The sequence below is a fragment of the Nerophis lumbriciformis genome, linkage group LG08, assembly GCF_033978685.3.
Source record: "Nerophis lumbriciformis linkage group LG08, RoL_Nlum_v2.1, whole genome shotgun sequence".
In the NCBI taxonomy this organism is placed as follows: Eukaryota; Metazoa; Chordata; class Actinopteri; order Syngnathiformes; family Syngnathidae; genus Nerophis; species Nerophis lumbriciformis.
In genome coordinates, this window is record NC_084555.2 from 4700737 (window position 1) to 4725314 (window position 24578).

At 38.7% G+C, this 24578-nt stretch overlaps 1 protein-coding gene and 1 long non-coding RNA gene across 5 annotated transcripts in view; one reads left to right on the forward strand and one right to left on the reverse strand.

Annotated features, from left to right (window-relative positions):
* LOC133611418 (uncharacterized) overlaps nt 1-21746 on the reverse strand; it is a 35060-nt gene extending 13314 nt beyond the window's left edge. The window contains exons 1-5 of one of the 2 annotated variants that reach the window (XR_012050567.1): nt 21662-21746; nt 21131-21213; nt 20525-20607; nt 19981-20063; nt 19449-19532 (exon numbers count right to left, since the gene is read on the reverse strand). This is a non-coding gene — a long non-coding RNA (uncharacterized lncRNA). Of the gene's footprint in view, nt 1-19448; nt 19533-19980; nt 20064-20524; nt 20608-21130; nt 21214-21661 lie in introns of those variants that run through there. The other variant, XR_012050568.1, reaches the window with a different exon arrangement.
* Nucleotides 21747-22234: 488 nt separating this feature from the next.
* stxbp6 (syntaxin binding protein 6 (amisyn)) overlaps nt 22235-24578 on the forward strand; it is a 229945-nt gene continuing 227601 nt past the window's right edge. For all 3 annotated transcript variants that reach the window (XM_061968170.2, XM_072913630.1, XM_061968169.2), the window contains exon 1: nt 22235-22384. The gene's annotated coding sequence lies outside the window, so the exon portion shown is untranslated. The remainder of the gene's footprint in view (nt 22385-24578) is intronic.

Below are 24578 nucleotides of genomic sequence, written 5' to 3' on the forward strand. Positions count from 1 at the left end.
GAATAAAGAATAATATAATAAAAAACGTTACAATAACAATAGGTCCTTATGTCCCATTGCATAAGGACTCCCTGTGGGAGTCCTTTTACAATGGGCCATTGCGGGCCCTAATGTAGTCCTTTTGCAATGGGCCATTGCGGGCCCTAATAACAGAAATAGTCATCCAGTGCAGGTCTGTTCCAGGGTCAAACTGTCAAAAAATTTTGGGTAACATTTTGACATTCACTGTCGTCCAGGCGTCAAAAATAAGGTAACTACTTTTCATAGAACAAAACGTTACTGATAATGAAGCACAACACAAAAGGTGATTCATGTCGCAAAAGTCACCGCTTCCATGTCTTTAAATTGTCATACAAGTGTAAAAAAGAGGTTACCTACCGGTACTGTAAAAGCAGAAAACATTTACTGTAGCTAGCTAACTTGTACTGTCAAACACTTAGCTAGATAACTTGAACGGTAAAAGATGTAGTTAGCTTACTTGTACAGTACAACACTTAGCGAGATAACTTGTACGGTAAACACTGAGCTAGCCAACTTGTATGCTGAAACACTTAGTTAGCCAACTTGTATGCTAAAACACTTAGTTAGCCAACTTGTATGCTAAAACACTTAGTTAGCCAACTTGTATGTTAAAACGCTTAGCTAGCCAACATGTTGCTAAAACACTTAGTTGGCCAACTTGTATGTTAACACACTTAGATAGCCAACTTGTATGCTAAAACAGTTAGCTAGCTAACTTGTATGCTAATACGCATAGTAAGCCAACTTGTATGCTAAAACACTTAGTTAGCCAACTTGTGTGCTAAAACAGTTAGCTAACTTGTATGTTAAAACGCTTAGCTAGCCAACTTGTATGTTAAAATGCTTAGATAGCCAACTTGTATGCTAAAACAGTTAGCCAACTTGCATGTTAAAACGCTTAGCTAGCTAACTTGTATGCTAATACACTTAGTAAGCCAACTTGTATGCTAAAACAGTTAGCTAACTTGTATGTTAAAACGCCTAGATAGCCAACGTGTATGCTAAAACAGTTAGCTAACTTGTATGTTAAAACGCCTAGATAGCCAACTTGTATGTTAAAACGCTTAGATAGCTAACTTGTATGCTAATACGCTTAGCTAGCTAACTTGTATGCTAATACGCATAGTAAGCCAACTTGTATGCTAAAACAGTTAGCTAACTTGTATGTTAAAACGCTTAGCTAGCCAACTTGTATGTTAAAATGCTTAGATAGCCAACTTGTATGCTAAAACAGTTAGCCAACTTGCATGTTAAAACGCTTAGCTAGCTAACTTGTATGCTAATACGCTTAGTAAGCCAACTTGTATGCTAAAACAGTTAGCTAACTTGTATGTTAAAACGCCTAGATAGCCAACGTGTATGCTAAAACAGTTAGCTAACTTGTATGTTAAAACGCCTAGATAGCCAACTTGTATGTTAAAACGCTTAGATAGCTAACTTGTATGCTAATACGCGTAGTTAGCCAAATTGTATGCTAAAACAGTTAGCTAACTTGTATGTTAAAACGCTTAGCTAGCCAACTTGTATGTTAAAATGCTTAGATAGCCAACTTGTATGCTAAAACAGTTAGCTAACTTGTATGATAACACGCTTAGATAGCCAACATGTATGCTAAAACACTTAGTTAGCCAACTTGTATGCTAAAACAGTTAGCTAACTTGTATGTTAACACGCTTAGATAGCCAACATATATGCTAAAACACTTAGTTAGCCAACTTGTATGTTAACACGCTTAGATAGCCAACATGTATGCTAAAACACTTAGTTAGCCAACTTGTATGTTAACACACTTAGATAGCCAACATGTATGCTAAAACACTTAGTTAGCCAACTTGTGTGCTAAAACAGTTAGCTAACTTGTATGTTAAAACGCTTAGCTAGCTAACTTGTATGCTAAAACACTTAGTTAGCCAACTTGTATGCTAAAACACTTAGTTAGCCAACTTGTGTGCTAAAACAGTTAGCTAACTTGTATGTTAAAACGCTTAGCTAGCTAACTTGTATGCTAAAACACTTAGTTAGCCAACTTGCATGCTAAAACACTTTGTTAGCTAACTTGTATGCTAAAACACTTAGCTAGCTAACTTGTATGCTAATACACTTAGTAAGCCAACTTGTATGCTAAAACAGTTAGCTAACTTGTATGTTAAAACGCCTAGATAGCCAACTTGTATGTTAAAACGCTTAGATAGCTAACTTGTATGCTAATACGCTTAGCTAGCTAACTTGTATGCTAATACGCATAGTAAGCCAACTTGTATGCCAAAACAGTTAGCTAACTTGTATGTTAAAACGCTTAGCTAGCCAACTTGTATGTTAAAATGCTTAGATAGCCAACTTGTATGCTAAAACAGTTAGCTAACTTGTATGATAACACGCTTAGATAGCCAACATGTATGCTAAAACACTTAGTTAGCCAACTTGTATGCTAAAACAGTTAGCTAACTTGTATGTTGAAACGCTTAGCTCGCCAACTTGTATGTTAAAATGCTTAGATAGCCAACTTGTATGCTAAAACAGTTAGCTAACTTGTATGATAACACGCTTAGATAGCCAACATGTATGCTAAAACACTTAGTTAGCCAACTTGTATGTTAACACACTTAGATAGCCAACATGTATGCTAAAACACTTAGTTAGCCAACTTGTGTGCTAAAACAGTTAGCTAACTTGTTTGTTAAAACGCTTAGCTAGCTAACTTGTATGCTAAAACACTTAGTTAGCCAACTTGTATGTTAACACGCTTAGATAGCCAACATGTATGCTAAAACACTTAGTTAGCCAACTTGTATGTTAACACACTTAGATAGCCAACATGTATGCTAAAACACTTAGTTAGCCAACTTGTATGTTAACACACTTAGATAGCCAACATGTATGCTAAAACACTTAGTTAGCCAACTTGTGTGCTAAAACAGTTAGCTAACTTGTATGTTAAAACGCTTAGCTAGCTAACTTGTATGCTAAAACACTTAGTTAGCCAACTTGTGTGCTAAAACAGTTAGCTAACTTGTATGTTAAAACGCTTAGATAGCCAACATAGATGCTAAAACACTTAGTTAGCCAACTTGTATGTTAACACACTTAGATAGCCAACATGTATGCTAAAACACTTAGTTAGCCAACTTGTATGTTAACACACTTAGATAGCCAACATGTATGCTAAAACACTTAGTTAGCCAACTTGTGTGCTAAAACAGTTAGCTAACTTGTATGTTAAAACGCATAGCTAGCTAACTTGTATGCTAAAACACTTAGTTAGCCAACTTGTGTGCTAAAACAGTTAGCTAACTTGTATGTTAAAACGCTTAGATAGCCAACATATATGCTAAAACACTTAGTTAGCCAACTTGTATGTTAACACGCTTAGATAGCCAACATGTATGCTAAAACACTTAGTTAGCCAACTTGTATGTTAACACACTTAGATAGCCAACATGTATGCTAAAACACTTAGTTAGCCAACTTGTGTGCTAAAACAGTTACCTAACTTGTATGTTAAAACGCATAGCTAGCTAACTTGTATGCTAAAACACTTAGTTAGCCAACTTGTATGCTAAAACAGTTAGCTAACTTGTATGTTAAAACGCGTAGCTAGCTAACTTGTATGCTAAAACACTTAGTTAGCCAACTTGTATGCTAAAACACTTAGTTAGCCAACTTGTATGTTAACACACTTAGATAGCCAACATGTATGCTAAAACACTTAGTTAGCCAACTTGTGTGCTAAAACAGTTAGCTAACTTGTATGTTAAAACGCATAGCTAGCTAACTTGTATGCTAAAACACTTAGTTAGCCAACTTGTGTGCTAAAACAGTTAGCTAACTTGTATGTTAAAACGCTTAGCTAGCTAACTTGTATGCTAAAACACTTAGTTAGCCAACTTGTATGCTAAAACACTTAGTTAGCCAACTTGTGTGCTAAAACAGTTAGCTAACTTGTATGTTAAAACGCTTAGCTAACTTGTATGCTAAAACACTTAGTTAGCCAACTTGTATGCTAAAACACTTAGTTAGCCAACTTGTATGCTAAAACACTTTGTTAGCTAACTTGTATGTTAAAACGCTTAGCTAACCAACTTGTATGCTAAAACAGTTAGCTAACTTGTATGTTAAAACGCTAAGCAAGCTAACTCGTATGGTAAAACACTTTGGCAAAACAGCCAAAGAAAAAGCAGAGATAACTAAACTGAAATTTTGCATTAACGTATGAAACTATGTCTTCTGCAACTTTAATTTGGAGATCATTTGGGGTAAATTCCGCATTGTACGATGTCAGTGGGCTTTGAACTGTAGACGTTCTAAAGTACATATTAGCATTAAAGGAAAAAAAAGCATGGTCAGTCCTCCAAGTTAACCCGACTCACCATGGGGACTGAGACCTCTCACTTCCTGACCCGAGTGGAACTTCACAGGCTAAGAGGATGTTTATGTTTTCCAGGACTTAGCGAGGAGGAAAACCAGAGTTGGGTCCAAGGGAGACCGCAGAGTGCCGGCAGGCCTCTGATAGCAGGCTCCTTTGGGAACACCAACAGTTGAAAAAGTAGGGCAATTAACCTCACAACCTCACAAGCTCTTTGGTGGCTCCTTCATCACTCGAACATGTTACGTGGACAAACTTCACAATTATCTGCAGAGACAACGTAAGATATTAGTCTGCAGACAAATGATAAGTAGGCAACACATTGTCCACTAGGTGGCGTCGTTTCAAAACACTACAAAACACCGGAGAACCTTCAAGTCAAATTGTTCAGGGAGTGACGGTCTTGGCTCGATCGACCAAATACCTTTTTTTGTATCGATTGTCATAATACAACATTTATATTTCAACACTTTTAAAGCTAGCAAAATGTTTTTAATTGTGTGAATTCTCAAAAGCATTCACACATGGTTTTCTACACCAAAATTAATCTATTTATTATTATTCCTCTACTTCTTCTTCTCCAGATTTTGGCGCGCTCTACCTCCCATATTTTTGATCCGATTCAAACTTCAAACTGTTCAGCCTATTCCTGAATCGCGGGCTTTCCTTGGACAAATTCCAAAAATTCCCAGTATTCCCAGAATTCCAGGTTTTCCGGGACATTTGTCTTCATTCAAAATGAATTGATCATTTTTCAAGTGGAGGAGTTCAAGTACCTCGGAGTCTTGTTCACGAGTGAGGGAAGAGTGGATCGTGAGATCGACAGGCGGATCGGTGCGGCGTCTTCAGTAATGCGGACGCTGTATCGATCCGTTGTGGTGAAGAAGGAGCTGAGCCGGAAGGCAAAGCTCTCAATTTACCGGTCGATCTACGTTCACATCCTCACCTATGGTCATGAGCTTTGGGTTATGACCGAAAGGACAAGATCACGGGTACAAGCGGCCGAAATGAGTTTCCTCCGCCGGGTGGCGGGGCTCTCCCTTAGAGATAGGGTGAGAAGCTCTGTCATCCGGGGGGAGCTCAAAGTAAAGCCGCTGCTCCTCCGCATCGAGAGGAGCCAGATGAGGTGGTTCGGGCATCTGGTCAGGATGCCACCCGAGCGCCTCCCTAAGGAGGTGTTTAGGGCATGTCCGACCGGTAGGAGGCCACGAGGAAGACCCAGGACACGTTGGGAAGACTATGTCTCCCGGCTGGCCTGGGAACGCCTCGGGATCCCCCGGGAGGAGCTGGACGAAGTGGCTGGGGAGAGGGAAGTCTGGGCTTCCCTGCTTAGGCTGCTGCCCCCGCGACCCGACCTCGGATAAGCGGAAGAAGATGGATGGATGGATGGATGATCATTTTTCAAACTTCCATAATTTCCACATTTTTCAACTGATTCAAACCATTCCACCTTCAACACATTCCACCATTCTGGAAATTCAAACTAGTCTTTTTCCAAGTTCAAAAAAATTCCAAGATTTTCCAGAATTCCTGGTTTTCCAAAGCCCTATTTCCAGTCTTTTTTTCTGGCGACTACTCCTCCCACATTTTTCAACCCACTTCAACCGTTCCACCGTCAAACATTCCTCTTAATTAGGACAAAAAAACGAAGTTGATTTTCGAACTGGAAAAATTCCCGGTTTTCCCTAAATTCCAGGAATTCCGTAATACAATTTCTCAATTCAACATGTTACTACTTCAACATTTCTGGACTGATTTGAAAAATTCCAACACCAATCATTTCATCCCATTCAGACCATTCAAGCTTTTTAACATTTTCAAAAAAATTCCCGCTTTTCCCCAAATTCCTAAATTTTTGGGAAATTCTCATTGAAATCATTCGTCAAAGTTCCACAACTCCCACATTTTTCATCTGATTCAGACTGTTCCAACTTCAAAATATTCAGCCTGTTTGGGAATTGTGTGCTCTACTTCCATCCATCCATCTTCTTCCGCTTATCCGAGGTCGGGTCGCGGGGGCAGCAGTCTAAGCAGGGAAGCCCAGACTTCCCTCTCCCCAGCCACTTCATCCAGCTCCTCCCGGGGGACCCCGAGGCGTTCCCAGGCCAGCCGGGAGACATAGTCTTCCCAACGTGTCCTGGGTCTTCCCCGCGGCCTCCTACCGGTCGGACGTGCCCTAAACACCTCCCTAGGGAGGCGTTCGGGTGGCATCCTGACCAGATGCCCGAACCACCTCATCTGGCTCCTCTCGATGTGGAGGAGCAGCGGCTTTACTTTGAGCTCCTCCCGGATGGCAGAGCTTCTCACCCTATCTCTAAGGGAGAGCCCCGCCACCCGGCGGAGGAAACTCATTTCGGCCGCTTGTACCCGTGATCTTGTCCTTTCGGTCATAACCCAAAGCTCATGACCATAGGTGAGGATGGGAACGTAGATCGACCGGTAAATTGAGAGCTTTGCCTTCCGGCTAAGCTCCTTCTTCACCACAACGGACCGATACAGCGTCCGCATTACTGAAGACGCCGCACCGATCCGCCTGTCGATCTCACGATCCACTCTTCCCTCTACTTCAACAATTGTAAAAAAAAATTCTAGGATTTCAGTTCAACTTTAGCATTGGAGCATTCACACACAATTCCTTCGGGAATTGCCTCATCTAGTTAACAACATGATTGCCGCTTTCTGGCTTGTTTTGCCAATTTAATTGCTCGTGGTTCCAATTTTCTCCTGATTCCACCAAATGTGTTTTATTTAACTTTTAGTTGACATCATTGCGGTTATGTATAACATGTGTATATCGATATGAGCATTGTGTCGCAGTGACCTAGCTACCCCCGATACTGGTGTTAGAGGCAAAAAGTTAAGTACCGTATTTTTCGGAGTATAAGTCGCTCCGGAGTATAAGTTGCACCGGCCGAAAAATGCATAATAAAGAAGGAAAAAAACATATATAAATCGCACTGGAGTATAAGTCACATTTTTTTGGGAAATGTATTTGATACAACCCAACACCAAGAATAGACGTTTGAAAGGCAATTTAAAATAAATAAAGAATAGTGAACAACAGGCTGAATAAGTGTACGTTATATGAGGCATAAATAACCAACTGGTATGTTAACGTAACATATTATGGTAAGAGTCATTCAAATAACTATAACATATAGAACATGCTATACGTTTACCAAACAATCTGTCACTCCTAAACACTAAATCCCATGAAATCTTATATGTCTAGTCTCTTACGTGAATGAGCTAAATAATATTATTTGATATTTTACAGTAATGTGTTAATAATTTCACACATAAGTCGCTCCTGAGTATAAGTCGCCAAACTATGAAAAAAACTGCGACTTATAGTCCAAAAAATTCAGTATTAGCATCAACAACCCACTGAATCCTTGCACCTTTTTCTCTGCTTTGAGACTCAAAGACTGAACAGTCGTTTCAATGTTACAAATTATGTCAATATAACCTCAATTTATTTGCTATCGTATCGTTAAAGAAATCATCCTGATTGTCCTGAAAACTTCAGCTTGTTCCAGATAGTTAGTGTACGTTTTATTTATTCATTGATAACCACTTATTCCAATGTAAACCTGCAAGTTTATTGACATTTTGACTGATCCGTCCATTTTCTACCAATGATCTTCTTCAGGGTCACAAGGACCTCATGTATTAAGCGTGCGTACGCACAAAAATCTGACGTACGCTCCTTTTCACGGCAAAGTAAAGATTAATCAAGAGTAAACTAAATGTGGAAATGTGCGGTTATTCAACCCAGCTTTATGCTTCACGCATGCATAGGTCTACATGCTGTGGATATTTTAGCGACACACTGAGGTAATGATGGCCTTTTTATACAAAACAAATGACCACTATTACTCCTCAGACTTATTCATTAACACATCACAGACATATTAACAATTAACACACATTTTTTCCTTCTGTTCACTACTTTTGTTTTGTTCTCTTTTTGAAATGGAGCTGTTTTGTGCTTTTTATGTTGTGATTATACGGGTTGCGGCGCGTCATGTTAAGACGTTCTCTTTTTGTTTGAGGCTGGCAGTTATGTCGTGAATAAAACAGCTCGTTACGACGACAACTGGATCCCTTCTTTTTTTTGTTCAATTGACACGCGACACTCATGCTAGTCTTGTTTTACAGCAACAAACTCAACAGCATATAACGCTGCATCTGTACCTGTCGAATGGGAGGAGACAGCAGAAAGACAATCGCTTCATTCCGTGACTATTCAATTTAGTTCCCCTCCACCCCCAAAATATAGCTGACATCAAAGACACGAATTTCGGAAGATGTGTTTTCATGACATTACAATTTTGATCTGAACGTGTGCGATCCGGTCAGAATATTCCGAATGGCGTGTTTAGATTAAGCATTTTTATTCCGATTAGGCCAGGGGTGTCAAACTCATTTTAGATCGGGGGCCACATGGAGAAAAATCTACTCTCAAGTGGGCCGGACTGGAAAAATAACGGCACGATAACTTAAGAATAAAGACAACTTAAGGTTGTTTTCTTTGTTTAAAAATAGAACAAGCACATGCTGAAATTGTACACATCATAATGTTGCTGGGTTTTGTTTACACTTACATGTTGCGATTAATAGTATTCTATCTTTATTTCGTTATTTATATTTTCTGAATAAATTATGTGATAATGTTCATACATCAACTCATTGGTGTTGATTTTCAATCTATCAAGATAAAAAAATTATATCAAAATTAAATAACAGTATGTTATTTATGTAGTTTGATCATTTTCCTCGACTGATGTACTAACATCATGTGGTTTATTTTGTACATATGTAGCATCATCTACAAAGATACAAAGAATTGCTATTGCGACATCCAGTGGACACATTTAGAACAGCTGTTTCTTTCATTCCAAAATTTTGGTTAATTTTCATACATAGTAAACTCATCCCACGGGCCGGATAAAACCTGTTCGCGGGCCTGATCCCTGGGTTAGACTTTTAATCCGAATAAATGTGTCCATGTGCACATAGCTACTGTAGCGATGTGTCCTGGTTCCACGAATGATTTGTACATTCTAAGTAACAGCATGGTTGGCATTGTGCACGATGGCTGGGTTCTTGGTGAGTACATGTATTTATGTAATTGTCCTAATCTTATTCCCCGGGATGCACATTGTGCCTCCCAATTTTTATATCCCGCCTTTACAGGATCATTACAAGTCAGTGGTTGAAGTGAGCGACTTGCTGTTTTTTTCTGCCTTAACTACATCTTAAAACATCCCAATCGGAGGAAAATTCCTAATAGTTTGGAGGAAGTATGAAGAAAGGTTAGATTGTTTTATAAATATCTTCGCAATGCCTTCATGGTTTGGTTTCACATTTTCGGGGAAAATGCATATCCAAAATACCCCCAAACAGGTACTAATGGGTAAGAAAATTTGGTTTTGCATAATATATCCTCTTTTTTCTATTAGGACTCCTTGAGCCTGAGTGGTGGATTGCACCCTAGACTGGTCAGAAGTCAATCCCGAGTAAAGCACTATTGAGACGAAATGAGGCGTCATTGGCTACCTTTTCGCCAGACAAAAAACAGCGCCCTTTTGAGTTCCTAAATCTGACCACAACCTAAATTGAGCAACAAAAATGTCTGTGGTTGGGCAATCACTTCGCCGCCTCTTATTGAGCCTGGTGGCGTCCGTAGAAACCTGGGCTCGGTGGAGCGTGCACCTCTTTCATCAGCGTAAATCAGCAGTCAGCGTTTTCCCTCCAGAGACACAGCTGCCTGAATTCCCAAAGTTCTCATCAGGAAACAGCCGATGGCCTTTTAACCCTCCCTACGTGTGCATCCCTTCAGCCTGTGTCCATTTACCCCACCAGGAAAAAGTGACTCATTACACATAGCAGCTTTAGTCATGTAGGAGGTTTCGCTTCTGCCTTTCCACAACCTTTTTGTTGTCTCTTTCCCTGCGGCGCTCGCAGCCAAAAAACAAAACAATCCCCGCCGCATCCACGTTTACCAAGCCCGTTTAAATCAAAGTAGACTGTCTTCAAGTAAGCATAACATCCCGATCTCTGAGGACTCTCTCTCTGAGGTTTTTTTTTCTTTTAGGGAACTGTTTCCACATGCTGCAGCAGATGTTTGAGCAGCTTGCTGTAGTGGATTCAAAAGCTAGCCAGACAAACTGTAATTTGAGCCCATGGTAGCTTCAAGGAATGGAAACAAGGATTATTCATACCTGATTATTAAATCTTGCCAGCTGCCAAGTGCATGCTTTTTTTGCCCTGCATGAATTAATTAATAATTGGGAAGTGTTAGTCACTGATGGGAGCTAAACTTAGAAGGCTGTGTTGACAGGATTGCCATTATTGTTGTTCAAATCAGACCATTCAGACTAAGATGTGCTGGAAAAGGTGAGTTTTCAGCGCGTCACAACAAACTGAATGATATTGCTTTCTCTTCTTACTGGTCAGATGCATGAATGGAAACATGAATAATAAACAAATAAGCAGGCGTTTCCAAATAAAACCTTTTCACTTCCGACACGATGCCAGTATTGGCCGATACTAGAGATGTAACGATAAACAGTAATAATGATACCTGCAGTAAAACTCCCAACTATGAGTATTATCGTTTCGAATTAAAACATCGATAAACCGCATTTTGATAAGCTCGCTAGCTGAAATGCTAACATGAATACAAAAGAGAAAAACATATTTCCCCATTAAGAAACAACATAAGCCAATCTAAACGTTTTCAAAGACATTACTGTCTGAGTAACTAAGATATTTAATTGTGCACATTGAACCCACAGAGTGATCGAGCTATACTCAAAGGAATATGACACAGAGGTGTTTTTACGCTGCGTTCAAGGACCGCTAAACAGAGTAGGGCATCACAACGCTCACCAGAAAACTCTTATTAGCGAAGCATAAGAAACACAAAACATGCAAAAAAGCAAGCTTTCTAGCGGTGGGTCTAGTTATTTTAGTTGTTTAAAATAATCAATACATTACAATAAAAAACAATTCTACTATAATAAGTTTTAACTGTGACAATTCTGGTCTCAACAACTGTTTAAATTTTCATATTGTTACATCCTTAGCCAATACCGATATTAATTTCATTGATAACAGCCGAAATCTCAGTAAGTACTTTTATTTTGTAGTGTATCAATCAATCAATCAAAGTTTATTTATATTGCCCTTAATCACAAACCTTGGAAGGGACACCCCCGCCCCCACCCCGTGTGACCGGTGCAATGCATGCCGAGTGAATGTGAGAGTCCAGTCCATAGTGGGGCCAGCATAGTGTAGAATGTTAGGAAAGTTTTGATCGAGTGAAATTACTCAAACAGGGAACAATGGTAAGTATGAAAAACAATAACTTATTTATTAACTGAATGGGACTTATGCTGTCTTTAAATTGAAGTGGAGTGTAATTTGTTTTTTGGGCACACCTAGTGGTCACAACAATTAAGTTAAGCTCATGACGCAGTAAACTGAATGATGCGGTTACTTTCTAATCTACTTCTGCCTTGGAGACTTTGTATGTGTATGTAATATGCAACTATAAATATTTGATACTTGTTTGTATTGACACATGTTAAGGACACATATTACGTATGTTTAGCTTAGTTGTTATGTAGCTGCTAGCTCCTAGTAGCCTGTAGCCTACCATGTTTACCTTCTATAAATCACTTCCTTAAATGCAAACGAGAAAAGACCAACTTATGTGCTTATTGGAAGACATTTAGATGTTAAAGGGGAACATTTTCACCAGACCTATGTAAGCGTCAATATATACCTTGATGTTGCAGAAAAAAGACCATATATTTTTTTAACCGATTTTCGAACTCTAAATGGGTGAATTTTGGCGAATTAAACGCCTTTCTATTATTCGCTCTCGGAGCGATGACGTCACAACGTGACGTCACATCGGGAAGCAATCCGCCTTTTTCTCAAAGACATTACAAACACAGAGTCAAATCAGCTCTGTTATTTTCCGTTTTTTCGACTGTACCTTGGAGACATCATGCCTCGTCGGTGTGTTGTTGGAGGGTGTAACAACACGAACAGGGACGGATTCAAGTTGCACCAGTGGCCCAAAGATGCGAAAGTGGCAAGAAATTGGACGTTTGTTCCGCACACTTTTCCGACGAAAGCTATGCTACGACAGAGATGGCAAGAATGTGTGGATATCCTGCGACACTCAAAGCAGATGCATTTCCAACTGGACTGGACAGATCAGCTTTCAGGAAAAGAGAGCAGATGAGGGTATGTCTACAGAATATATTAATTGATGAAAACTGGGCTGTCTGCACTCTCAAAGTGTATGTTGTTGCCAAATGTATTTCATATGCTGTAAACCTAGTTCATAGTTGTTAGTTTCCTTTAATGCCAAACAAACACATACCAATTGTTGGTTAGAAGGCGATCGCCGAATTCGTCCTCGCTTTCTCCCGTGTTGCTGGCTGTCGTGTCGTTTTCGTCGGTTTCGCTTGCATACGGTTCAAACCGATATGGCTCAATAGCTTCAGTTTCTTCTTCAATTTCGTTTTCGCTACCTGCCTCCACACTACAACCATCCGTTTCAATACATGCGTAATCTGTTGAATCGCTTAAGCCGCTGAAATCCGAGTCTGAATCCGAGCTAAAGTCGCTATACCTTGCTGTTCTATCCGCCATGTTTGTTTGTATTGGCATCACTGTGTGACGTCACAGGAAAACGGACGGGTGTATATAACGATGGTTAAAATCAAGCACTTTGAAGCTTTTTTTAGGGATATTGCGTGATGAGTAAAATTTTGAAAAAAACTTCGAAAAATAAAATAAGCCACTGGGAACTGATTTTTAATGGTTTTAACCCTTCTGAAATTGTGATATTGTTCCCCTTTAACTGGCTGTCCAGCTTTGCACAAGTAAACGCACTGCAGGACTGCTTATATCAAAGATTATATCGGAACTTTTAGATGCAAACAAAATTTAATTGGATACTTGTTTTTTTGCTGATATCGGACCGATATCCTACATCATATAGGCTCAGGACATTCGTAAAAATACTAACTATACTAGTATAAAATACTAACCCACTGACATGCCGTCATTAGCAAGTCAACTTTTTCACCCGTTTTTACTGTGGTTGTGTCACTGTTAATGGAGTGACCTGATCGATTCATCGAAAGGTGGACTGGATCGAGGTTGGATCATTTAATTCAATTGTTCCAAGACCACCTGTCTTCCTCAAACGTACCGCACTTAAGGGAAAAATAACCTGGCTGCATATGGTCAGAAGGGGACTAGTATGAAAGTACCAAGGAACATGTATCATCAAGTATCCACTACGATGAGAAATAAACTATGTGCTTAGGGTGACATCTTTGGCAAGATAGATAGATAGATACTTTAATAATGTCCTTAGGGAAATTCAGGTATTTCTCCTCCTCAATAAAAGTACACATTACAAGAATGAGAATACAAACAATAAAACCAGGCTAAGATAAAGATAAAAGGACACCGGCTACATTTAAGAAAAGATATGTGTCTAGATTACAGAGTCTCAATGATGATTAGAGACCTTTGCTGTTTAAATTTCTATTAAACCTGTTAATTGTAATTGGGACAAAGGACCTCTTGTATTGTTCAGTCCTAAAGCACGGAGAAATGAGCCTCCCGCTTCGGCTGCTGCTTTGGTCTGCCAGAATGCAATGGAGGGGGTGGTCAATATTCTCCCCTGTGGCCTGCAGCTCATCTCTCCTCTGTTTGTCAACTACAGTGTCCAGTGTGTCCCACCCTCTCTACAGCACTGAAGCAGCTTTCTTCATCGGCCTGTCCAACCATCTGGTGTCTCTTGCTGGTTTGTTGCCACCCCAGCAGACAGCTCTATAAGTCAGGACACTTTCAACCACAAACGGGTAAAACATTAGCAGCATCTCTGTCTAAACAATAAAAGAGCTGAGCCTCCGTAAGAAGAAAAGCCTGCTGTGGCTCTTCTTATAGCGTGAATCCCTGTTTATGGACTACTCCAGGTTGCTGTCCATATGCACACCCAGATATTTGTAACCTTGGACTGCTTTGATTGTGTCTTGACTGGCAGTAGAGGAGGCTTACATTTTAAAAGCCAATGACCATCTCTTTGGTCTTATTATTGTTCGAGCCAATGACCATCTCTTTGGTCTTATTATTGTTCAGGAGTAGTCCGTTCCGCTCACTCCAGTCACAAAATTCACTCACGAGGCCTCTGTATTCTACATCCTGCCCACCCTGTACATACGCCAACAGGAGCAGTATCATCTGAATACTTCAGCATGTGGCAGGTCTCAGTTTTGTAATAGAAGTCTGTACATGACCACAAACGACCTGTGGAACTAATCCAGATAGATGGATTTATTTTATTGTCATTGTAAATAGTATGCAGCGACATTCAGTTTAAAGTACAAAGTGAAACCCAAATGAAGTACGCATATAAAAACCAACAACCACTAAGAAATAAAAACAAGTCCATTCAGACACACCACACACACGTATGGCAAGCACATAGTGCCTAAAAAATATGCAGGGGTCATAAGATAAGCAATTTTTATATCCAGATCCAGGTAGAACTCATTTTGACAGCGCGATCCTTTTGCAATCCCTTAGAGAAGGCAGTGGCGTCTACTCAGAAGCTAACAAGGGACGCCAAAACTATCAGGAAATGATTTCGTAATTTTGCACAGGACTTGAATGAGCGGCCAAGCAAAGCGGGACAGACAGACACAAACACACACACACTTGTAGACACTCACACAGCTGCACAGTGCTACAGCGATACAGAGTAGAAATAAAGCAAGCCAAGGGCATTAACACATCCATCCATCCATTTTGTACCACTTGTGCCTCTCTGGAGCCTATCCCAGCTGCATTCGCGCGGAAGCTGGGGTACACCCTGGACAAGTCGCCACCTCATTGCAGGTCCAACACAGATAGACATTCACACTTACATTCACACACTAAGGCCACTTAAGTGTTGCCAATCAATTAAACCGTAAAATATTAAGTTTGATACCATAATGGGCCCTGGGAATGGAGCGGCTTTATGACTGCTGAACATTGTCTTGTAATTCCGGTGTCATGTGCATGACATTTTACACACACAGCCACACAGATAAATGGGAATAAAATACATCCTAGGATAGAAGTAGTGGGAACAAGAAGGCAGCAATACAGGACAACGGGAACTGGTGACATCTTTCATAAGGCCGCCAGCTCTGTGGTGGCAGAAACAATACAAAAGGGAGGAGTCTGGGGGAGTCCAATTATTTTCTGGCCTGGGTTTATGACCCTCCTGAGAGCTGTATATTCTCATAAATGCGGCTGTTATGAGTTGAGAAACCTTTTCAGGTAGCATCACGATGTCCAAAGCACCCTAAGCTTTCATTTTTATGACAACCTTGAGGGTTGTCCATTGCACTTTTTTCACTTACAGACAGCAGTGCAGCTCTTCTTTTGAAAATAGACACTGTTACTGAGGTGCCTATCACAAAGGATATTTGTCAAAGCTGGACAAGGAATGCTCCTGACCATTAGATTATTTCAAATAAATGGAGTTATTGCATGTGTATGTGTGATTTTGCTGATTAACCAGCGCTACAAGACCAGATGTGCCTAAATCAAAGTAAAAATTGAGATATGTTTTATGTACTGAACACCACCTGTCTCCTACATCATTAGATTACCAAAGCAGGGGCAACAAAATACCTATTTTCCATCCATCTTAAAGACAGTGTGATAATTGTTATTATTTTCCAACTAGACCTCTGAATCGATGCCCGTGCTTGTGGAGAACAGGTTATAAAACAACATTAACAGCCACAATCTAGGGTTTTAAGAGCTAACAAGATGGCTTAATCCAGACATAACATTTATTCACAAATTGAGGGAACAAAATGTGATAAAATTCTATATAATATAAGGAGGAACATATTCCACCTTGATAGATGACAAGAGACAACAGTCATATTACATGTTCCAAATGTGCCATTTGGATCAGGTCAAGATAAACATTTAAAAAAAAAAAAAGCTTAAGATAATGCATTGGCAGAAAAAATATTCAAATAAATCACTATTCACTCAAATCAAATAAGTTTCACCACAGATACAAGCGCATGAACATGTTCACTTCGGATTTACATTGGTGCCAAATCTGGATTCAATCTAGATGAAACTTGGTTTGACAGATTTTAACCAAACTTCATTCAAATCGTGTAATATTTGTCAACAACATAAGAGCTGGAACATGGTGAAGGTGATTTTCCATGTTAGGGTCAGGGTTAAATTGACTTTGACGGAACAACTTCTAAACGTACACAGAAAAAAGCATGCAAATCCTAAATTACGAGATAAACACCATGAGTAAAATTTTAAGGCAAATGTATAGAAGCGTTTAAACATGTGGCATTTTGTTTCCAATGTTTCATTTACATTGCTGCACAATCTGGATTAGTTTCACAATAGAGCACATTGATACATTTTTTTAACCTTGGATATGAATATCAAAAGAACCACTCAACTTCAGCAATGCTATAAGTCACATGTAATTTAACGTTTGATTGTAAGAAAGACAATTCATGCCATGTATGTGGAAAAACACGCTTCTTTAGTATTTAAAATACATTTAAATGTTGCTTTAGCTAGCACGTTCGCTAAAACAAATATAATAATGTGTAAGTCACTGTCGTTTAGGTCCCTTGAAAAACTAAATCGTCCAGTATTTAGAAGCAAAAGTATGTGTTCCATATTGAGCTGTCAAGGGACGCACTTTGTCCTGTGTTTTTATTACCGTAAGAATTAAAAATAGTCTGTAAAATATCAATAGATTATTTTGAACGACAACAGCTTCACAAATTGGCTAGACACTAAGCCAATGGATGACAGCCTGACTGATCGCACACCTACCAAATTCGTTGCCGGTCGACTTTTCAAGAATCTGTTCATTCTACCTTGGGTGCTGTCACTCTGCCTCAGGATGGCAGCATCTAGTTATCTAGAATTACCTGCCTAGCTTCTGGTAATCAAACTCCAAATGTGACTTTTACTGTGACTCTTTGTGTACAAAAAAGGAACAATTGGGTAAGTTTGGAGATCGTTTTTGTCCAACGGGGAAGCTACATATGTGGCTATCACGTCAATGAGGTACATGCTAGCATAGCAGTATTAAGTGTCACTCTGCTCTCTTGTTGTTAGCATAATAATATTTTGTTCTCAAAACACTAGTTGTGTATCTAAGTTGTTGAACATAAACATGATGTGTCCAGCTCTATGATAGTGACACTACAGGAGTCTAACAGGTAGTACTCATCAAAGGCTCAAATTATATTTGCTTCCACTCTTATTATTTCACATTCACTTCTGACATCATGCTTCTATTTAATGACAAATTAACACAATATAGCATAAAGACAATAATCATATTGTTTATGTGAAGCAATTAAATGCTGCCAGTCATATCAATAGAACAGATATATCTCAGCTCTATTTTTGTCAAAGTAGTTCTCATAGTGATCAAAGTGTGTTCTATCATAAAGCTGAACACCCAATGTATGCTGTTTTAAGTTAAGCAGTACAGACCTATGTTAAAGAAATGTGTTTATTTTTATTGTTTTAAGTTAAAAAGGAATTTTGCCTATCGTTCACAATCATTATGAAAGCCATGACGACAGACTGTATTTTTTTTAAAATGCGTTCTTAATATATATATATATATATATATATATATATATATATATATATATATATATATATATATATAAATATTAAATAAAAATAAATAAAAGTCCGCTTACAACAGAGCCAATGCGAGCTCTATTATTCCGCCTAAAAAATCAGATAAATAACCTATCAAAAAGCGCCAACAATACTCAATTTACATTTCGAGACATGAATATTAACCAAGTATTAGTGATATTGTTATTATTGCTAATTATTTAACAATTTGTTTCCCATGTATTTGTATTACTCTAGAACCTGCCCATCTAACTGAATTATGCTTAATAGTTAAAAAAAATATGTGTCTGTAGAATGTAGATTCTCAGTCATCAGGTCATGTAATCCACACAGGTCACACTAAAATTGAGTCGACCAGCCTTGTAAAGTGTCCCTTATTTATTCTATTTTACTTTATCCAAGGAGCTGGCAACCTTACTGCCAGTGTAGGTACAAATGAAGGAAAAAACATACTGGAATATTTCAAATCAATTATTTGAAAGCTAACTAACTAAACAATATTTGTACTTTAAACACAATTCATCGTTTTAAAAAGTGTATGGAGGAACTCCAAAGTATGGCTGCTGATGTACGTTTGTGTGTGTGATCTTGTATTCCCACCCTTCTTGAGACATCAACAAGGAAAAGTACCAGAACGAGTTAGGACCGAAATTATGGTCCCAATACTGAAAACCATTGCATATAATAGAGAATATCTCATTTGCACCCCTGGTGGTGAAATCTATCAACATGAGGTTGGTCCCAAAAAGGAGGGATTTTTCAAATAGGACGAACAAATACACTACGGTACTAAGACTATAGTAGCCATTAACAGTTAGCTTCTACGGCTGGTTTTGCCCAAAGTGCGGCAAAGGGGCCATCTGTAGTCCGTGACTCATTTGTCATCGGCCTTAAGCACATTACAAAAAACAAAAAATAAAGATCTCATTTGCACCCCTGGTGGTGAAATCATTCAAAATGAGGGTGGTCCCAAAAAGGAGGGATTTTTCAAATTGACTGTGGGTCGGTTTTAAAAGTGCTCCCCCTCTGGTCAACATATGAAACAACAAGTGTGTGAAAGAAATTGAAATGCACCCCCTTTGGCCAAAATTAATTTAAAGAAATACATATATTATTAATGTTGTAAATACAAATCTTTATATATCTAGAAAGGGTGGTCCTAAAGAGGTAGGCATTTTTCACAGGTCTCAAGAAGGTAACCAATACAAGAATCTGTGTGTGTGTGTGTGTGTGTGTGTGTGTGTGTGTGTGTGTGTGTGTGTGTGTGTGTGTGTGTGTGTGTGTGTGTGTGTGTGTGTGTGTGTGTGTGTGCGAACCTGCTACTGGCTTCTCATCCACTGTCAGTGAGCCAGTCAAGCAGACTCCTCTCTCTTCGTCGTCTTGGGTGGAATTAAGTCTCCTTAAAAGCAAGAAAGTGTGGTTAAGCACATTACAAAAAACAAAAAATAAAGATCTAATTTGCACCCCTGGTGGTGAAATACATCAAAACAAGGGTGGTCCCAAAAATGAGGGATTTTTCAAATTCACTGTGTGTCGGTTTTAAAAGTGCTTCCCCTCTGGTCAACATATGAAATAGCAAGTGTGTGTCAAAATTTGAAATGTTCACCCTCTGGCACAACATATGAAACAACAAGTGTGTGAAAGAAATTGAATTGCGCTCCTTTGGCTAAAATTAATAAAAATAAAAATAAACATATACATATATATATATATATAATTAATGTTGTAAGTACAAATATTTATATATCTAGAAAGGGTGGTGCTAAAGAGGTAGGCATTTTTCACAGGTCTCAAGAAGGCAATCAATACAAGAATGTGTGTGTGTGTGTATATATGTGTGTGCGAACCTGCTACTGGCTTCTCATCCACTGTCAGTGAGCCAGTCAGGCAGACTCCTCTCTCTTCGTCGTCTTGGGTGGAATAAAGTCTCCTTAGAAGCAAGAAAGTGTGGTTAAGCACATTACAAAAAACAAAAAATAAAGATCTCATTTGCACCTCTGGTGGTGAAATATATCAAAATAAGGGTGGTCCCAAAAATGTGGGATTTTTCAAATTCATTATGTGTCGGTTTTAAAAGTGCTCCCCCTCTGGTTAACATATGAAATAGCAAGTGTTTGTCAAAATTTGAAGTGTTCCCCCTCTGGCACAACATATGAAACAACAAGTGTGTGAAAGAAATTGAATTGCGCTCCTTTGGCTAAAATTAATTAAAAAAAACAAAACATATATATATATATATATATATATATATATATATATATATATATTATTAATGTTGTAAATACAAATATTTATATATCTAGAAAGGGTGGTGCTAAAGAGGTAGGCATTTTTCACAGGTCTCAAGAAGGTAATCAATACAAGAATGTGTGTGTGTATGTGTGTGCGAACCTGCTACTGGCTTCTCATCCACTGTCAGTGAGCCAGTCAGGCAGACTCCTCTCTCTTCGTCGTCTTGGGTGGAATAAAGTCTCCTTAAAAGCAAGAAAGTGTGGTTAAGCACATTACAAAAAACAAAAAATAAAGATCTCATTTGCACCTCTGGTGGTGAAATATATCAAAATAAGGGTGGTCCCAAAAATTTGGGATTTTTCAAATTCATTATGTGTCGGTTTTAAAAGTGCTCCCCCTCTGGTCAACATATGAAATAGCAAGTGTGTGTCAAAATTTGAAATGTTCACCCTCTGGCACAACATATGAAACAACAAGTGTGTGAAAGAAATTGAATTGCGCTCCTTTGGCTAAAATTAATAAAAATAAAAATAAACATATACATATATATATATATATATATATATATATATATATATATATATATATATATATATATATATATATATATATTTATATATAATTAATGTTGTAAGTACAAATATTTATATATCTAGAAAGGGTGGTGCTAAAGAGGTAGGCATTTTTCACAGGTCTCAAGAAGGCAACAATACAAGAATGTCTGTGTGTGTGTGTGTGTGTGTGTGTGTGTGTGTGCGTGCGAACCTGCTACTGGCTTCTCATCCACTGTCAGTGAGCCAGTCAGGCAGACTCCTCTCTCTTTGTCGTCTTGAGTGGAATAAAGTCTCCTTAAAAGCAAGAAAGTGTGTTTAAGCACATTACAAAAAACAAAAAATAAAGATCTCATTTGCACTTCTGGTGTTGAAATATATCAAAATAAGGGTGGTCCCAAAAAAGAGGGATTTTTCAAATTCACTATGTGTCGGTATTAAAAGTGCTCCCCCTCTGGTCAACATATGAAATAGCAAGTGTGTGTCAAAATTTGAAATGTTCACCCTCTGGCACAACATATGAAACAACAAGTGTGTGAAAGAAATTGAATTGCGCTCCTTTGGCTAAAATTAATAAAAATAAAAATAAACATATACATATATATATATATATAATTAATGTTGTAAGTACAAATATTTATATATCTAGAAAGGGTGGTGCTAAAGAGGTAGGCATTTTTCACAGGTCTCAAGAAGGCAATCAATACAAGAATGTGTGTGTGTGTGTATATATGTGTGTGCGAACCTGCTACTGGCTTCTCATCCACTGTCAGTGAGCCAGTCAGGCAGACTCCTCTCTCTTTGTCGTCTTGGGTGGAATAAAGTCTCCTTAAAAGCAAGAAAATGTGGTTAAGCACATTACAAAAAAACAAAAAATAAAGATCTCATTTGCACCTCTGGTGTTGAAATATATCAAAATAAGGGTGGTTCCAAAAATGAGGGATTTTTCAAATTCACTATGTGTCGGTATTAAAAGTGCTCCCCCTCTGGTTAACATATGAAATAGCAAGTGTGTGTCAAAATTTGAAGTGCGCCCCCTTTGGCCAAAATTAATTTAAAAAAAAAATATATATATATATATATATTATTAATGTTGTAAATACAAATCTTTATATATCTAGAAAGGGTGGTCCTAAAGAGGTAGGCATTTTTCACTAGTCTCAAGAAGGTAACTAATACAAGAATGTGTGTTTGTGTGTGTCTGTGTGTTTTTGTGTGTGTGCGAACCTGCTACTGGCTTCTCATCCACTGTCAGTGAGCCAGTCAGACAGACTCCGCTCTCTTCGTCGTCTTGAGTGGAATAAAGTCTCCTTCAAAACAAGAAAGTGTGGTTAGGACCAAAAAAAAAGTGCGGACATGTTACAAGACAAGACGAGCTAGCTTTTAGCCGGAGCGGGCACGACCGGAGAGGATTTGTGGGCTGCACGTGGAACGAAGCAAGCGTCGTTTTAAAAAAAACACAAAGCGGGTAAGGAAATAACTAACATAAATGACAAGTTCCAACAAGTGTTCTTACAGTTCTTTTTGGAGTATTTTGTTGTGAAAGACAGCTCTGTTTGCTTTTCGCCACTTTCGGTATTTGAACAAGTGTGCGCGCGCAGGTAGACTATTAAGTGCGCACGAGACCACTTCTTTTTCGCCCCAAAAAAAACTCGTTCACCTTACAAACTACGAATTCAACAACATTTGACCAATATTTATGTCAAATGTTTACTTAGATATTCGCAACATAAATACCTGACGTAGTTTATGTATCTCTTGCCCCCGAGGCATACAAACTGAGGCACACTGCTACTGAATCATAGCAAGTATTTTTGGCTTAAAAAGTAACATTATGGTCAGAAATTAGACGTGTGACGTTCACGAACGAGTCGAGTCTTTTGAACAATTCTTTTTGGTGAACGATTCGCATTTGTGAGACGTTAGTTTGGGAGCCGTTTTTTTTATGAACATGCAGATACAATGTCACCTGACTGACAACTGAACTAAAAAAATTAAATGTTTTAAAATGATTTTTCAACTTATTTCATTTAGTTACTTTAAAAAATGGATTCACTTTTATGGCTTATTGTTCTGACGTGGGTCAAGCGTACACACACTACAATTTTTTATTTACATTATGTCCTAATATTCATCCAAATTGTATTTCCTTTTCGTTAAATACATATACATTGTGTTCTTACTTGTTTTGTGTATTTGTATCTGTATTATTAAAATGCTAAATTGTTATTTAGCCTAGGGAAATTTCTAAATAGTGATATCACTGTCAGGGCAGCATGGTGGTACAGGGGTTAGTGCATGTGCCTCACAATACGAAGGTCCCTGAGTTCTTTATATGTGGAGTTTGCATGATCACACCGTGACTGCGTGGGTTCCCTCCGGGTACCGGATTGGCAACACTAAATTGGCCCTAGTGTGTGAATGTGAGTGTAAATGTTGTCTATCTGTGTTGGCCGTGTGATGAGGTGGCGACTTGTCCAGGGTGTACCCCGCCTTCCGCCCGAATGCAGCTAAGATAGGCTCCAGCACTCCCCGCGACCCCGAAAGGGACAAGCGGTAGAAAATGGATGGATGGATGGATAGTTACTTTAAAAAAAAAAAAAAGGCTTATTGTTCTGACCTAGGTCAAACATACACACACTATAGTTTTGTATTTATATTTACATTATGTCCTAATATTTATCCAAATCATATTTCCTTTTTGTTAAACACATATACAGTACATTGTATTCTTACTTGTTTTGTGAATTTTTATCTGTATTATTGCAATGCTATATAGTTCTTTGGACGGAAGCACGGTGGACCTGGGGTTAGTGCATGTGCCTCACAATACGAAGGTCCTGGGTTCGGTCCTTAGGGTCTTTCTGTGTGGAGTTTGCATGTTCTCCCCGTGACAGCGTGGGTTCCCTCCGGGTACTCCGGCTTCCTCCCACCTCCAAAGACATGCACCTGGGGATAGGTTGATTGGCAACACTAAATTGGCCCTAGTGTGTGAATGTGAGTGTGAATGTTGTCTGTCTATCTGTGTTAGCCCTGCGATGAGGTGGTGACTTGTCCAAGGTGAATGCAGCTGAGAGATAGGCTCCAGCACCCCCCGCTACCCCAAAAGGGACAAGCGGTAGTCAATGGATTGAGTTCTTTAGGCTAGGGAAAATTCAAAATAGTGATGCCACTGTTATAGCATGGGGAAATGTGATCACCTCAAGGAATATATACAGGTAAAAGCCAGTAAATTAGAATATTTTGAAAAACTTGATTTATTTCAGTAATTGCATTCAAAAGGTGTAACTTGTACATTATATTTATTCATTGCACACAGACTGATGCATTCAAATGTTTATTTCATTTAATTTTGATGATTTGAAGTGGCAACAAATGAAAATCCAAAATTCCGTGTGTCACAAAATTAGAATATTACTTAAGGCTAATACAAAAAAGGGATTTTTAGAAATGTTGGCCAACTGAAAAGTATGAAAATGAAAAATATGAGCATGTACAATACTCAATACTTGCTTGGAGCTCCTTTTGCCTCAATTACTGCGTTAATGCGGCGTGGCATGGAGTCGATGAGTTTCTGGCACTGCTCAGGTGTTATGAGAGCCCAGGTTGCTCTGATAGTGGCCTTCAACTCTTCTGCGTTTTTGGGTCTGGCATTCTGCATC